Source organism: Schistocerca nitens, chromosome 7 (genome assembly GCF_023898315.1).
Source record: "Schistocerca nitens isolate TAMUIC-IGC-003100 chromosome 7, iqSchNite1.1, whole genome shotgun sequence".
Lineage (NCBI taxonomy): Eukaryota > Metazoa > Arthropoda > Insecta > Orthoptera > Acrididae > Schistocerca > Schistocerca nitens.
In genome coordinates, this window is record NC_064620.1 from 631,448,199 (window position 1) to 631,462,339 (window position 14,141).

A 14,141-nucleotide genomic window follows, 5' to 3' on the forward strand; every position below is an offset into this window, starting at 1 on the left:
TCAGTGAAGTCCTCCCAGCCAGGGAAACCCAAGGAACAGTGAGAGAAATCCAAAAAGAAGGTCCCCAAAACCAAGGGAATTGCGGTGGCACTCACACCACTGCTACCTCTGAGCTCTGCGGGTGAGGTGGAGATTCTGGCGTTCGCTGAGGACCTAGATCTTGCCGGACCCTCAGACAAAATGAATATAGACTGCTCAGGTGAAAAGTCTGTGGCAGCAGGTGACCCTGAGGTGTAAACTGACTCAATGAATGTTCCATGCCTTCCCAGTCTCACGATGACGTCATTCACAAGTGGCAATTGTTAAGCTTTACACCTCCTATCTGCATTGCCCTCCAGGAAACCTGGTTCCCGACAATGCGGACCCCTGCCCTCCGTGGCTATAAGGGATTCTATAGGAACCTGACTGTAATAGTGTGTCAGGTGGAGTTTGCGTTTATGTCCTAAACTCGGACTGTAGTGAACCTGTGTCCCTTCAAAACCCTCTTGAAGCTGTGGCTGTCAGAATAAGGATAGTGCAGGAAATAACTGTCTGCCATGTGTATCCTACAGATGGTGTAGTGTCCCTGAATGTATTAATTGCACTGATTGTTCAACTCCCTAAATCTTTCCTAATTTTGGGAGATTTTACCGCCCATAACCCCTTGTGGGGTGGCACTGTGCTTACTGGCCAAGACAGAGATGGAAAAAATTTACTGTCACAACTCAACCTCTGCCTCTTAAATACTGGGGCCGCCACAAATTTCAGTGTGGCTCATGGTAGTTACTCAGCCATTGATTTATCAGTCTGAAGTCTAGACTTTCCCCATCTATCCACTGGAGAGCACATGACGACCTGTGTGGTAGTGATCACTTCCCCATCTTCCTCTCGCTGCCCTGGCATCAAGCCCACGGACGCCTGCCCAGGTGGGCTTTAAACAAGGCGGACTGTGAAACTTTCACACCTCTGCTGTCACCGTAGAATCTCCCCCACACGGTAACCTCTATGTGATGCTTGAGCAGGTGACTACAACAATTGTTTCTGTGGCAGACAATGCGATCCCTCACTCTTCTACATCTACATATATATAATCCGCAATCCACCATACGGTGCATGGCGAAGGGCACCTCGTACCACATCTAGCATCTTCTCTCCCTGTTCCACTCCCAAACAGAACGAGGGAAAAATGATTGCCTATATGCCTCTGTTCGAGCCCTAATCTCTCTTATCTTATCTTTGCGGTCTTTCCACGAAATGTAAGTTGGCGGCAGTAAAATTGTACTGCAGTCAGCCTCAAATGCTGGTTCTCTAAATTTCCTCAATAGCGATTCACGAAAAGAACGCCTCCTTTTCTCTAGAGACTCCCACCCGAGTTCCTGAAGCATTTCTGTAACACTCGCGTGGTGATAAAACCTCCCAGTAACAAATCTAGCAGTCCGCCTCTGAATTGCTTCTATGTCCTCCCTCAATCCGACCTGGTAGGGATCCCAAATGCTCGAGCAGTACTCAAGAATAAGTCGTATTAGTGTTTTATGAGCAGTCTCCTTTACAGATGAACCACATCTTCCAAAAATTCTACCAATGAACCGAAGACGACTATCCGCCTTCCCCACAACTGCCATTACATGCTTGTCCCACTTCATATCGCTCTGCAATGTTACGCCCAAATATTAAATCGACGTGACTGTGTCAAGCACTACACTACTAATGGAGTATTCAAACATTACAGGATTCTTTTTTCCTATTCATCTGCACTAATTTACATTTATCTATATTTAGAGTTAGTTGCCATTCTTTACACCAATCACAAATCCTGTCCAAGTCATCTTGTATCCTCCTACAGTCACTCAACGATGACACCTTCCCGTACACCACAGCATCATTAGCAAACAGCTGCACATTGCTATCCACCCTATCCAAAAGATCATTTATGTAGACAGAAAGCAACAGCGGACCTACCACACTTCCCTGGGGCACTCCAGATGATACCCTCACCTCCGATGAACACTCACCATCGAGGACAACCGTACTGGGTTCTATTACTTAAGAAGTCTCTTTAAGATGCACCCGGCGAAAGACAGTCCCTTTGTGGTCGCCGGAAGTCGCTGTAGCAATTAAGTAGCATTGGCGAGCTCTACAGCGGCATAAGCGGCACCCTTCCCTGGAGCACATCATAGTCTTTAAATGGCTCTATGCTCGGGTTCGCCAACTCATCAAACGACGGAAGCAGGAGTGTTGGGAAAGATATGTCTTGACCATTGAGTGCCAAAAATCACCTTCCCAAGTCCGGGCAAAAATCAAATGTGTTTTCGGGTACCAGACCCCAACAGGTGTTGCCGGTGTTAACATAAATGGCGTGTTATGTACCGACGCAACCACAATTGCCGAGCACTATGTTTGAGCCTCTGCTTCGGAGAATACCCTCCAGCCTTTCGCACTCTCAAAAGGCAGCTGGAAGGGAAAGTCCTCTCGTTTACTGCATGCCACAGTGAATCCCATAATGCCCCATTTACAGTGTTGAGCTCCTCTGTGCCCTTGCACATTGCCCCCGACACAGCTCTTGGACCAGATTCGATCCAAAGTCAGATGATTCAACATCTCTCATCTGACTACAAGCGACATCTCCTCGTCATCTTCAACTGGATCTGGTGCAATGGCGCCTTTCCATCGCAATGGCGGGAGAGCACCATCATTCCGGTGCTCAAACCCAGTAAAAACCCGCTTGATGTGGATAGCTATCGGCCCATCAGTCTCACCAATGTTAAGTTAGCTGCTGGAACATGTAGTGTGTCTGGGGTTGGGTTGGGTTGGGTTGGGTCGGGGAGTCGTGGCCTACTGGCTGCATGTTAGGGCGGCTTCCGCCAGGGTCACTTTACCACTGGTAATCTTGTGCCCTAGGGTCTGCCACCTCAACAGCCTTTTACAGACACCTGGTTGCCCCCCCCCCTTTTTTTTTGTTACGAAAAGTGTATGACACTACTGGTCCACATCATATCCTTTCCACATTATATGAGTGGGGTCTCCGAGGGCCAATCCTGATTTTTACCCAGAATTTCATGTCACTTCGTGCCCAAGGTGGTTCCTCCCATAGTTCCCCCCATATCCAGGAGAATGGGGTCCCACAGGGCTTTGTATTGAGTGTGTCTCTATTTTTAGTGGCCATTAATGGTCTAGCAGCAGCTGTAGGGCTGTCCGTCTCACCTTCTCTGTATGCAGATGACTTCTGCATTTCATACTGCTCCACCAGTACTGGTGTTGCTGAGCAGCGCCTACAGGGAGCCATCCACAAGGCGCAGTCATGGGCTCTAGCCCACGGTTTCGTGTTTTCGGCCACAAAGTCATGTGTTATGCACTTCTGTTGGCATCGTACCGTTCATCCAGAACCAGAACTTCACCTTAATGATGATCCACTCACTGTAGTAGAGACATATCGATTCTTAAGACTGGTTTTCGATGCCCGATTGACTTGGTTTCCTCACCTTTGGCAGCTTAAATGGAAGTGCTGGCAGCACCTCATGAACCTCCGCTGCCTGCCTGAGCAACACCAACTGGGGTGCAGGTCGCTCTATGCTGCTGCAGCTGTACAGAGCCCTTGTTCAATCCTGCATTCCCTATGGGAGTCTGATTTATGGTTTGGTGGCACCTTCAGCATTGCATTTACTCGACCCAGTGGACCACTGTGGTGTTCGCCTAGTGACAGGAGCTTTTAGGATGAGTCCGGTGACCACCGTCCTTCTAGAAGCCGGAGTGCCTCTATTGCAGGTTAGGCGTGCACAACTGCAGGCCAGTTACGTAGCACACATTCGTAGTTCTCCTGCACATCCGAATCACCGTCTTCTTTTCCCACCCACGTCGGTTCATCTCCCGCATCGGCAGCCCAGGTCAGGGCTTCCAATTGCAGTTCGTGTCTGATCCCTTCTTTCTGAACTGGAGTCCTTGCCTTTACCTCCTATAGTTCAGGTCCATTCGCGTACATTTACACGGTGTACACTTAGGCCGCAGCTTCGCCTGGACCTTTCGGTTAACCCCGCGGCTCTCCACTGCCATTTCCTCTCGATTCTTGACAAGTACCGAGGCAATGAAGTGGTTTACACCGATGGCTCGATGGCTGATGTTCGTGCCGGTTTCACTTATGTCCACGGAGGACATATTGAACAACATTCCTCACCCAATGGCTGCAGTGTTTTCACTGCCGAGCTGGTGGCTATATCTCGTGCTTTTGAGCACATCCGTTCATACCCCGGGGAGGCGTTTCTTCTGTGTACTGACTCCTTGAGCGGCCTACAAGCTCTCGACCAGTGCTACCCTCGTCATCCATTGATAGCGACCGTCCAGGAGTCCATCTATTCCCTGGAACGGTCCGGTCGTTCAGTAGTGTTTGTCTGGATCCCAGGTCACGTCGGAATCTCAGGCAACAAACTTGCCGACAGGTTAGCCAAACAGGCTACGTGGAAACCACTTATAGAGATTGGCTTCTCTGCAACTGACCTGAGTTCAGTACTACGCCGCAAGGTTTTGTGGCTTTGGGAGATGAAATGACATACCCTGAGCACGCACAACAAATTGCTTGCCATGAAGCAGACTACGAATGTGTGTCAGTCCTCCATGCGGGCCTCTCGCAGGGACTCTGTGGTTCTCTGTCGGCTCCGCATTGGCCACGCTTGGGTGACACACGGCTACCTCCTGCGCCGTGACGACCCACCTCAGTGTCGGTGCGGCGCCCGGCTGACAGTGGCCCATATCTTGGTGAGCTGTCCTCCTTTGGCTGCCCTGCGACGAACTCTTCAGTTACCGGACTCGTTGCCATTAATTTTAGCTGACAATGCCTCATTGGCTAATTTAGTTTTACGTTTTATACGCGACAGTGGGTTTTATCATTCGATATAAATTTTAGTGCGTGTCCTTTGTCCCTTTGTGTTCTCCACTTTAATGCTTTTAGGGTGGATGTTTTAATGTGTCACACAGGGCTGGCTTTTCCTTTTTATTCTCGTGGTCAGCCATCCACGTTCATCTGCTCTCCTGTTTTTACCGCTTCTGCCTGTTTCTTGCTTCTCTCTATGGTTTTCTTTTCCTGTTTTTGTCCATAGTAGTGTTGGTTGTTCTTCTGTCATTCTTCTGGTTCTTCCTTTCTCTCGGTATTGTGCTGTACTTCTTCTTTCCATTGTGTAATTATTTTACTGAGAACAAGGGACCGATGACCTCGCAGTTTGGTCCCTTCCACCCCCTCTTTTAAACCAACCGACCAACCAGGTGAATACCTTCATTACAAGAAAATCTGCTGATAGCGCACGAGTTATGACACTTAATAGTCTCCGTAAATAGCTTGGTTCACAATGGACTGAATACATGTTGCTTCATTGGGGAGACAAAAATTCGAAAATTAAACTGAGAAATTGAATGAAGTATTTTCAGTTTAATTGAATAAGTCATCAGTTAAATTTGTGTGTAATTTTTTAAATATTTATAGTTTAATTTAATTAAATGCCAGTTTTTCTGTACAGCATTTTGATTTTAAGTAATCGTGAAAGAAGATTAAAGAAAATATTAGTCCACCTCTTTTGCCTCAAGTTGAGAAGTTGTGGAGCTCTCAGATTCTTCCTTCTGGTATAATGAAACAATATCTTAAAGTCTCACAAATCGAATTCTTGTGCTTAACTGACATTCTTATATCTTCCACTTTTCTCATGGTGGAATTCTTAATTTGACTATTCGGCACTGGACATCACCATATTTCTCTGTGTAAAATTGCTATCAAAATTAGCAGAAGAGAAAAACTGCGCCATATATATAAGTATGAGAGATTAAAGTCATAACTAGGACAATCTACAAACTCAACCACTGGCTGAGTCAGCCGTGCATCGAGGCATCATGATCCCACAATGCTCGCACTGATACTTTTCTCCGATATCTTTTAAGCTGTCCGTGATTCAGTAATTAAGGAGTGTATATGGTAAAAACTCCAAGACAACATCCATACCTCGGCACTAGTTGATAGAATACAGGTAGAAATACATTCGGTATCAAACAATGTACACAAGGAAGCACACTTCATGCACACATGATCGCCATCAACAGCAGCTCCATCACCAGCAGCTCGGACTGGAATGGCACTTCAGTATGACCTGGCAGAGATGGTGGTCGTGTGTGTGTGTGTGTGTGTGTGTGTGTGTGTGTGTGTGTGTGTGTGTGTTTTTTCTTTTCTTTTCTGAAGAAGGCTGTGGCCAAAAGCTAAATGTGTAAAAGTCTTTCCGTTGTGCCTGTCTGCAACTCAATGTGTCACCTTTACGTTTAGTAGCAATCTATCTTTTTTCTCATGTTGTTTACATTGGATGTCAGTTTCTTAGCACAGCAGTGATAAGCTGATACTGCAACCTGTTGCCACTCCACAGTTGTTAAGTTGTTAATTGTTTGTGACATTAATTATATATGTTTATGGTGCCTTCAATGTTGTTTCAGTGCCCAGGCAAGAGAGTGCATCCGTAAGAAATCCATGCTTGTGCTGAAAGAGTGTCCAAGTGGGACTAGTGAACTCTTCTCTATTCACAAGGTAATTAAAACTTTTTAAACAGTTTACCATTACACATTTGTTGTAGATATTGGTATGGAATGATTGGTGGAATATCTAATTGCCAATAAAAACTTATGGAACTTACATAACTTACATATATTTACATTAAAATTTGACACAAGGAATAAAGTGTGAAGTAATTATTATTTCTACTTTTGCAGGTATATTGTTTCTATGGGGAACATTTCCTTTATTATCATAGAAGATATTAATGTGACAGAACAAACTCTACAGTCTATTTATTACTTCAGGTCGTTATAAAAAAGGAGCAGATAATGGGAGGCTGGAAACTTGAAGCTGCAAAAATGGCAATATATCTTTCATTTCCTGTTGCTATGTTTCATTTTTTTAATCAGCCAGAATACTTTGAAGAGTGGGTTATTAAGACAAGAAGAGAATTGTATCCCCCTGAGAGTGCACAGCATAGAAAACAAATCCAAGAGTTTGCAGAACAGCTGCAACGCAAGAGAGACGTAGAAATGCTGAAAGCTCTGGAGCAAGCTGAGAAAAAGTGAATTGCTGTTGTGCCTAATGCATTTTATTTGTAAATATGTAGTAGTTATGTCTGTGTAAATAAACCACTTTCTCTGAGTAAAAAGATATGCTTTAATTTGGGAACTAGTAATTGGACATTATTTTTAATCAGTCTGACACTAAAACACAGGAGACTATAAGTTTACTCTTGGAAAATATGACCACATTAAATTTTGGGAACTTTTTATGTCCGCAAAGTCATCCTCTGTAAGCTGGTGTGATTTCAATTAATTATCAGTATGCATAAGTATAATGGTCATTTAGGAAAAAAAAAGTACTTTGTCATCTGGAAACATTTGTTAACAGATTGCAGAAATAAGAGACGTTATATTTGGCACATATTCTGTTCACTCATCCCCATAATCATTTAAATATCATTTCATTGGTCTCACTTAAACATCAGTTTATTTAGCCCTCCGTGTATCTATGACTGTTTGTAGAGTCAACAAGTAGTCCATGGCAGTATCCTGAATACCATCATTCACAAAACCTGTACACTGATCGCGTGGTATAGTAATCATTCAGGATTAATTCTGCTCAATTGGATGACCCATCCTAACTTACAGGACATAACAGACAGTAGCCCCAATCTGCAACAGATGTTTTTTGCTCATTCTTAAATATTCTGCTTCACTATCGAACAATGGCTGCATTTGTAGAAGTTTGACAGAGGATGGCAACAAGCCTGCAGTGATTGTTACAGGCTCAAACATTATTTGTCTATGAAAACCATTTGTGCATCACAAGTCTGAAAGTATTACGCTCAGTGCAGTCACTGAGTCAGTAGTAGGTTTATGTGCAAACTTTAATTTTCGAATGTTCCTCGGATTTATCATATTTTCTGCTTCCTCAGCTCTGACTGTGATATCAGTTGCATACCTCAGTGGTCTGTACTACTTTGAAGTGGCAGCGGCGCGTTTCGTCACAGGGTTATTTGGTAACAGTGATAGCGTTACGGAGATGTTTAACAAACTCAAGTGGCAGACTCTGCAAGAGAGGCGCTCTGCATTGCGGTGTAGCTTGCTCGCCAGGTTTCGAGAGGGTGCGTTTCTGGATGAGGTATCGAATATATTGCTTCCCCCTACTTATACCTCCCGAGGAGATCACGAATGTAAAATTAGAGAGATTAGAGCGCGTACGGAGGCTTTCAGACAGTCGTTCTTCCCGTGAACCATATGCGACTGGAACAGGAAAGGGAGGTAATGACAGTGGCACGTAAAGTGCCCTCCGCCACACACCGTTGGGTGGCTTGCGGAGTATAAATGTAGATGTAGATGTAAAAGCAGCCATGTGATTCAGTAGCTGTTTCCCTCTTTGTATAATTGCATCCAAGTAGACTGAAAATAGTTTCTTCTCCATCTCAGAAATATAAATTGCTGTGTGTTTGTTGCTTAATATGAAGTATACAATTGTGTATTTTATTTCTTTTGTTGGGAACTGTATAATGGCAAATAAAAACTAATACATTTTGCTACATTGGCCCAATGAAGGCACAACCTACCAGTTAAGCTGTAATTAAAATGACAGTCTAACTTGCTGCCAATTTTCACATACTCAGATCAACACCAGAGTTGGGTTTCATGTTAAGTCTGAGAGAAAATACAAATGGCAACTAAAGAACAAACTGTTCAGTATTTTATGAATGCGTGGTGTCTGTTCCTTTAGACATGTCCGAAAGAATGGACACCAAGAAAATCCACAGCTGTGAAACATTATATGAAAATCGAAGGGGATCACTGCGTCAGCTGCAGCGGGACAGTATGCGGAATCAGTGGCGACAAGTGAAAATGTGTACTCAACCCGGATCCAAATGCAGGATCTACTGTTTGCGAGGCAGGTGCGTTAACCGATACACCATCCAGGACATGGCATTATTGCAACTGCACTGACTATCTAAGTGCACCTCACGGCCAATCCACATTCCCACTGAGCACCACCTATTCACAATTACTGTCCACTGACGACACCTGTTCACTTCTCTGAGATTCGCACAGAAGATCATTCACACAGGAGAATCATACAAATATGTCGTGATTTCACCTTCGGACAAACACTCGTATGGCTGACTTAGCAATAAGCATATCTGGCATAGAGAAACAACGGAGAGGTTTGAAAGCAAATAAAAATTGCCAGGTCCAGATGGAATCCCAATTTGATTTTATAAAGAGTACTCTACGACATTGGCTCCTTACCTAGCTTGCATTTGTCATGAATCTCTTGCCCTGCATAAAGTCCCAAGCAACTAGGAAAAAGCGCAGGTGGCTCCAGTAAGTACATAAGAAGGGTGTAAAAACAGAATTGCAAAATTACAGACCAATATTTCTAACTTTGGTTTGCTGCAAAATCCGTTAATGTATTCTCAGTTTGAATATAATAAGCTTTCTTCAGACTGAGAAGCTTTTGTCCACAAATCAGCACGGTTCTAAAAGTGTTGCTTGTGCGAAACACAGATTGCCCCTTTCGCACATAATATATTGAGAACTATGGATGAAGGGCAACAGGCAGATTCCATATTTCTAGATTTCCAGAAAGCATTTGACAATGTGCCCCATTGCAGGCTGTTAACGAAGGTACGAGCATATGGAATAAGTTCACTGATATGCGAGAGGTGCGAAGACTTCTTAAGTAATAGAACCCAGTATGTTGTACTTGGCGATTGTTCATCAGAGACAAAGGTTTCGTCAGGAGTACCCCAGGGAAGTGTCATAGGACTGCTGTTGTTCTCTATATACATAAATGATTTGGCAGACAGGGTGGGCAGCAATCTGCAGTTGTTTGCTGATGATGGTGTGGTGTACGGTAAGGTGTCGAAGTTGAGTGACTGTAGGAACATATAAGATGACTTAGACAAAATTTCCAGTTGGTGTTACGAATGGTTAAATGTGGAAAAATGTAATTTAATGCGAGTGAGTAGGATGATCAAACCTGTAGTGATCGGACAGAGTATTACTAGTGTCCTGCTTGGCAGTCAAGTCATTTAAATATCTGGGTGTGATGTTGCAAAGTGATATAAAGTGAAACGAGCACGTGAGAACTGTGGTAAAGAAGGCGAATGGTCAACTTCAGTTTATTGGGAGAATTTTAGGAAAGAATGGTTCACCTGTAAAGCAGACAGCATATAGGATGCTGGTGCGACCTGTTCTTGAGTACTGCTTCAGTGTTTGGGATTCATACCAGGTTGGGTTGAAGGAAGACATCGAAGTAATTCAGAGACAGGCTGCTAGATTTGTTACTGGTAGGTTTGAACAACATGTAAGTGTTATGGAGATGCTTCGGGGACTCAAATGGGAATCCCTGGAGAATATGTGATGTTCTTTTCGAGAAACACTGCTGAAAAAAGTTAGAGAACCGACATTTGTAGCTGACTACTGAACAATTCTTCTGCTGCCAACATACATTGCACGTAAGGACCACGAAGATAATATACGAGAAAATAGGACTCGTGGAGGAATGTAGACAGTCATTTTTCCCTTGCTCTTTTTGCAAGTGGAACAGGAAAGGAAATGACAAGTAGTGGTACAGAGTATCGTCTGCCATGCACTGTATGATGGCTTGTGGATTATCGATGTAGATGTAGATCTATTAGTGCATCAGCACTGAAGAAGGGGGATCCATTGCCCAGCTAGGTGTATCAATCATATAAATGCATGGTGTCTGTTCTTTCAGACATATCCCAGATGGCACAGTGGTTAATGCACCTGCCTTCTGAACAGGAGATCCCGGGTTTGAATCCTCGTCCGGTACACATTTTCACTCATTGCCGCTAATTCCACATAATGTACTAGTGCAGCTAACAGCATTTATACCCTTCAATTTACATATAACATTGGGGTATTTGTTTGGCTATCCACCAGCTCATAGTAGAGTAGACTACTGCAATAGTCACTGTATTTGTATGGAAATTTTACCAGAGGTGCCTCTAAAATTTATTTTAGTACAAGCTGTGCACACCATGAAGTGTAATGCTTCTTCTTCTAAGTAGGTATATAAATCAGGCAATGAAAGACAGTGATTTGTGGTATGCATTAAATATAGTGTAAAATGTGTGTTCAAATACTTTGGGATATACAGTGTTTTCGGTCTTTCCATTTTCTGTAAAAACAAACAAATTTGTTGACTGTTGTACTTGTGAACATAACGGACCATGTGAATAGTACTGATTTTTCAGATGTAATCTACACAGTTGAAAATTTTTTGCCCACAGTTTTGCCCAAATATGCAAATGTGTTATATATATTTCACACACACATGTATTTCACGTAAATTTAACATATTTCACAGATATTTGCACATGTATTTCATTTGTACCTCTAGTGAATTTTGGCATACTATTTCATTTGAATTCTGAGGAAACTTGTAATTCCACCAGTAATCGATCATTAGTTCAAGGAAAAGGACTTTTGCTGGCAACTGTCTAATTTTCTGCTGTTCTACACCAAGCACCTCTAGACAGGACATTAAATGTATCTGTGGTATTGAGCCATCTGCTATGATCTTTGGCTCCAAAACACACTGGCAAAATTATTGATTTGCTGCAGTTTTCGTTCCCGTGATGTGGTTGATGTGCTGAATGACACAATGCCGCTTCATACGTTTGAAGTATTCCAGTAAACTAACTGCAGGAAAGAAATACCAACAGGTCATTTTTGGACATTTCTGGGTTTCGCCACTTCCCATTGTCACCTGCCACCCCTCCCCATCTTTTGTGTTGGTAGGATTGCCTTACTCCCACAGTATTTTTATACATGTTTATAGCAAGTTTGTTTGAAATTGCTCTAGGTGTTCCTCATTAATGCTTTTATGTCCTCCCTTTTCACCCACACCATCAGCCACAGTGGTAAGTTGCAGTAAATTTGTCCTGATAACAAGTGATATGTATGCCAATTTTGGCAGAAATTCCGTCAGGTATTATGGAGATATGCTGATATGTCATTGTCTGTGCACACTCCAGCACCACTACTGCCAACTCAAGGGATAAAATGTCATAATGACTGTCACCAATATGTCTAGTGACCCTGAAAACTATGGATTTGGTATTAGTGTTGGTGGTTATTGAATATTTTTACACGTCACATTTTCTCACTCCTATGGGTGGTTGGAGTATATTACTCCCATGATATAATTATTCAGATAATGAGTCATGTATAAACAAATTTGATTGAAATTGCTCCCTGTGCACAGCTTTGTCAGCCCTCTTCAAACCCATCCCCATAGGTGGCGGGTTGGTCTTATGCCCACAGAAATATTCACGGTCATGTGCCCAACTCATCAAAGTTTCAATGCACTCCTATGAATGGTGTAAGAACCCTAAAGGTGAAGTAACTATCAGCAAACATGTGAATAAAAATATTGAAGATTTCCTGCACTTCAAACTTCGATTGTTCTTCAAAGCAGTAAAAATGTTACATACGAGATGTGGTCAACAAGTAACTGGAATTTCTGTTTTTCTTAACCAGTCTGTATTCATTGATCAACATCAACTGTGTCCCCTTCAAAGTAATCCCCCTCAAATATAATACACTTGTGCTAGCGCTTTTTCCAATCATGGAAGCGCTTCTGGAACTCGCTTTTTTTTTTATGGTGTTCAGCTCCTTCAGAAATTCTGTTTTTATTTCATCAATGGTGGCAAAACGATCTCTCTTCACAGTTCTCTTCAGCCTCGGGAATAGAAAGAAGTTGCTTGGGGCCACATCTGATAAATACAGCGGGTGAGGTAACATTATATTTTTGTTTCTTACGAAAAATCGTTAAAGAAACATTGAGGTGTGAGCTGGGGCACTGTCGTGATGCAATGTCCAAGTGTGGTTTTGCCACAATTCTGGTCATTTTCCTCAGATTGCTTCACGTAAATGGTGCATAACTTCCAGGTAGTATTCCTTATTGATTGGGCGACCATAAGGCAAAAACTCATGATGCACTATTCTATTGTAATTGAAGAAAACAGTGAGAAGAACCTTCACATGTGATTCAACTTGACAATTTTTTTTTTGCTCTTGGCTCTTCAGGCAGTTTCCATTGGGACAACTGGCCCTCGGTTTCAATGTCATACCTATGTATCCATGTTTTGTCACCTGTTATAAAGTTTATTAGAAGTTCTGGATCATTGTTGACTATGTTCAGCAATTCTTGAGCGATGACTACGCAACATTGTTTTTGGTTGAAATTAAACGATTTGGGAAGAAACATTTTGCTATGCATTTCATGCCCAAAACATCCAAAAATATTGCTTGGCTTGTGCTAAAGGATATGCTGACATCATCAGCAACCTCTCTTGTGGTGATACAGCGATTTTTACTACGAACTGACTTTATATCGTCGACCTTGTGCTGCTGACCAGACACTTCTTTCTCAACTGACCGTATGATTTTAATTTTATCCTGTGAATTAGCTATTCTATTTGCATACCACATACTCTTTGCCTTCCTAATAACATTTTTAAGCACCTTACAGTACTGTTTGTGATGGGCTACTGTAGCTTTATTGTGACTACTTGTAATATTTTGATATAATTCCTGCTTTGTTCTACATGTTATCCTTATCCCACCAGCCAGCCACCCGGGCTGCCTTTTACTACTAGTATCCAGTTTAGAGGATTCTAATGGAAAGCAAAGCAACTCTCAAAGAGCATGAGAAATGTGTTAAGGAAAGCATTATATTTGTCATCTATGTTATCAGCACTATAAACATCCCGCCTCTTGTTCCTTGGCGAGGTTTAAAAAACTATTGCTGTTGGATTAACTTCCTACATAGTTTGTAATTATATGTGACATTTGTTTGAGTACTAAAGTACTAAACCCTTTTAGTGTTAAACTTGTGCATAATGGTGTAAAAGGCCATTCACCCTTTTACTAACAGGATGCCCATCTAGTAATGAAGAATGAATAAAAAAAAAATTGTCTATGGCTGTACTACTGTTCCCCTGCATCCTAGTTGGAAAAAAGACAGTCTGCATCAGATCATATGAATTTAGGAGATCTGCCAACTTCCTTCTTCTTGCACCATCACATACAAAATTAATGTTGAGGTCACCACATGTAATTAATTTCTGGGACTTCCAATA

At 42.6% G+C, this 14,141-nt stretch overlaps 1 protein-coding gene across 4 annotated transcripts in view; it reads left to right on the top strand.

The window, feature by feature from the left end:
• LOC126194901 (zinc finger protein 594-like) overlaps positions 1–14,141 on the top strand; it is an 89,539-nt gene that overhangs the window by 22,494 nt on the left and 52,904 nt on the right. For 3 of the 4 annotated variants that reach the window (XM_049933258.1, XM_049933257.1, XM_049933255.1), the window contains exon 2: positions 6,436–6,526. The gene's annotated coding sequence lies outside the window, so the exon portion shown is untranslated. Of the gene's footprint in view, positions 1–6,435; positions 6,527–6,708; positions 6,767–14,141 lie in introns of those variants that run through there. The other variant, XR_007538524.1, reaches the window with a different exon arrangement.